This window comes from Molossus molossus, unplaced genomic scaffold (assembly GCF_014108415.1).
Source record: "Molossus molossus isolate mMolMol1 unplaced genomic scaffold, mMolMol1.p scaffold_m16_p_9, whole genome shotgun sequence".
Taxonomy (NCBI): domain Eukaryota; kingdom Metazoa; phylum Chordata; class Mammalia; order Chiroptera; family Molossidae; genus Molossus; species Molossus molossus.
The window spans coordinates 30,351,838-30,355,655 of NW_023425403.1; positions in this window are offsets into that span (position 1 = coordinate 30,351,838).

Genomic DNA, 3,818 nt, shown 5'->3' on the forward strand with positions numbered 1-3,818 from the left:
TTTCATTTTAATATATGAATTATATTTTACTTTGACTTCAGAATTTAGTAAGAACCATTCCATTTCCTCTTCCTCTCCCCGACTCCATTCTGCAAATGTAGTTGTTTTTTATAGATTATTTACTGTACTCTGTCTCCCCCTACCCTTTTTTTTTAATGTTTTTATTGATTTTTTTTTTTTTTTTAGAAAGAGAGAGGAAGGAAGAGATAGAAACATCCATGCAAGAGAAATATTGATGGGCTGCCTCCTGTACTCTGCCCTACTGGGGATCAAGCCTGCAGCCCTGGCATGTGTCCGATCTGGAATCAAACCAGGACCTCTCAGTCCGTGGGACTGATGCTCAATCCACTGAGCTGGCGGGGCTCCCCCTACCCTTTTTTAAAGTTTATTAATCATATACCTAGATGTAACATCTGTTTGGATATGGATTAGAATATGATTAGTTAAGAAACTATGGGACTCTATACCTTTATTTTACTGGCCAATCTGTTTTTGTACATTGCTGCCTAAATTAGACTGTTCATCTTTGTATATTTTTACTTTCTTTATTTTTAAAAAAATATTTTTTCTTTATTGATTTTAGAGAGAGAGAGAGGAAAGAAGAGAAAGATAGAAACATCAATGTGAGAGAAACATCCATTGGCTGCCTTCTGCACTCCCCACACTGGGGATCGAGCCTACAACCCTGGCATGTGCCTCAATCTGGAATTGAACCAGGACATCTCAGTCCATGGGACTGATGCTCAATCCACTGAGCCACACTAGTTGGGCTCCCCCTACCCTTTTTTATTTTATTTTATTTTATTTATTTATTTATTTAATCCTCACCCAAGGACATTTTTGCATTTATTGTCAGATAGAGCGGGAGGAAAAGAGAGAGAAACATCGATGTGAGAGAGACACATCAACTGGTTGCCACCCACACAACCCCAACCGGGGCCATGGACAAACTACAACCAAGGTACATGCCCTTAGTGGGAACCAAACCCGGGTCTCTCTGGTCTGTGGATCAACGTTCTAACTGCTGAGCCAAACCAGCCAGGGCCCCCTACCCTTTTTTAAAGTTTATTAACCATATGCGTAGATGTAACATCTATTTGGATATAGATTAGAATGTGATTAGTTAAGAAACTATGGGATTCTATACCTTTATTTTACTGGCCAATTTGTTTCTGTACATTGCTGCCTAAATTAGACTGTTTACCTTTGTATTTTTTTATTTTATTTTTTAAAAATTATTTTTTCTTTATTGATTTGAGAGAGAGGAAGGGAGAGAGATAGAGACATCGATGAGAGAGAACATCGATTGACCGCCTCCTGCATGCCCCCAATTGGAGATCAGGGCCACAACCCAGGCATGTTCCCTGACAGGGAATCGAAACAGTGACCTCTCAGTGCATGGGTCGATGCTCAACCACTGAGCCTCACCAGCCGGGCTGTTCATCTTTTTAATAGATGGTAGAAGTTATAAACCATAAGTGTGATCCTGTCAACTACAGCTATGAAGAAGCAGCTCACTGGCCAGATTCTGGGTGCGTGTTCTCTGACACCTGTTGGCCATAGAAACTTAGCTGAGGAAGAATATGAAATACTTTTCAAAACTGGATTGAAAATTACAACTGAAAAAAAACAAAAACATCCCTGTGGTTAGATGATAACTATGTCTCCTAGATCTCTGCCCCTCATTCCCATGGTCATATCCTTGATGTCCTTATTTCCTCCCACCCAGGGAGACCCCTTGCCCCATCCATCACTAGAATTCCCCATCCACAAGCAGCCTGAACGTTTCCAGGTGGAATTACTTGACCAAACTCCACCTGTGGAAACCCTGGCATTCCTTCAGTGATCCTGCACCTGACCTGCCAGACTTTGCTGGAGACTTCAAGTTCATGACCACAGATGTCAGAAGTTCACACAGCACTGTCTGATCACACTGCATTTACCCTTTCCCTCCTATATGGCCATTTTATACCTCCTCTTCTCGAAGACCTTCTTCAGTGGCCTTCCCTCTCCTCCAGCAGCAAAGTCCTCACCCGGTCCTTTCCTAGAGAATAAAAGCACGCAGCAGGGGACTTCATGCCCTTCCTGTGACCTCCTCTGACCCCACCTCCCTGACTTCCACTTGTGTAACCAAAGGAGTGCCAGGATCAAAAGTCATTGCAGCCCGTAAAATGTGGTTCTTGTTTCCGCTCCTTCCCTGGATTGTAGTCACTATATAGACATGCTCTAGAGTCACCAGCCTTACAGCAGATGCAAAACCTCTTCACGTCATTCTGCTTTCACCCACTTTCCCTGCAAAACAGTTGTGCGTGTTCGCTTTCTGAGCCTCTCCCCGGCCCCTCCTCCCTGGGTCCTCAGTGTCTTCCTGCTGCCAAATCCAGTGGCTTAGTCCTGACCTCACGTTACCTCACCTGTTTTTCTTCATAGTAATAACTTTGAGATGACCTTATTTAGAGTATTTTCTTGTTGATCACATTCCCCCTCCCACCACCAAGCCTTCATATGTACCTATCGTCCAGTGTCTGAAGCTCTTTCCTAAATTCCTGCCGAAGTGCAGATTTTACCAAGCCCAGACCCTGTCATTGGCTGTTATCAAATAACTTCAAGTTTGCAGATAACTAGTACTACTGGGTTCCGCTTCCTGCTATCGTAACAAGCACCCTGCCATCCTCAGGTATTTCATTTGCGAATGCTGTCTTGCCCCCTCTTCTTTGCTTCAGTACCTTGTTTACCTAAGTGTATTTCTTGTTCGCCTTCTTTGACATTCATCCGTTTAAAGTCACCTTTTCCTACTGTCCCTTCCTATACCTTTGTTATATTGATTGAATTTTCTTCGTGGTCTGACTGCATCTCCTGTAATAAATCAATCATATCACCAATGTAGAGACCTATGTGCAGCAGATTATTTGCATTTGAAAAAAATGTGCTACTTTTAAAACTCAGAATTTAATTTTCTTATGCTCTTTGTGAAAATGGAAGAAAATGTTTTCTCATGTGCGTCTTACAGATGATTATGAGATTTTTTTATATATGTCTGTTAACTTCACAAGCTTTGCTACAGTTTACATAGAGATAGAATATTGGTGTTTGTGACATTTCTATCCAATTTTTACTCTAGTGAATCACATCAATCATTGTATCCATTTGCCAAGAAACACCTTGGTGAACCTGTCCTTCGATTTGTAGTGATGCCTCATTTACACAGATAAACAGAGACTAAAAACCAATCTCAGTGACAGTGGATGCTTTTTCATATATATATATGAAAGGATTCCTAAAACAATCCTGTGAAGTGAGACAGAGACCAGACGAGACAATGCACCTTGGCACTCAGCATTTGAATTCTAACTCCCATATTTCCTGGCGGTGTGGCCTTGGTTAAGTTCCTCAATATCTCCGAGTCTGGTTTTCATCATCTGTAAATAGGAAGTGTGATGCCCATTTCAAGTTGTAACCTTTTGAGACCTTATGTATTAAAGGTCTGACACATGGTAGAGCCTTCTAAATGTTAGTTTCCTCCCTGATCTATGCAAATGCATAGCCGAATGCCCTTGAAAAGCCACTGTGCTGATTTAATATGTTAATGCCTAAGGCCATTGGATTCTACCAAGGTGTCTTCCCAATTCCTAAATCAATCCAGTTTATCATCTAGAGAAGGTATTTCAGACATGAATCTAAAGGACTCACTTAAATCCAATCCAGTACCCCCAACCACAAGTACACAGCACCCCCTCCTCCCTAGCTACGTTTTACCTTCTGAGCCCCTTGCACTTAGGCTGAGCTCTTGTTGTTGTTGAAGTCCAGAACCAGGGCTCCCA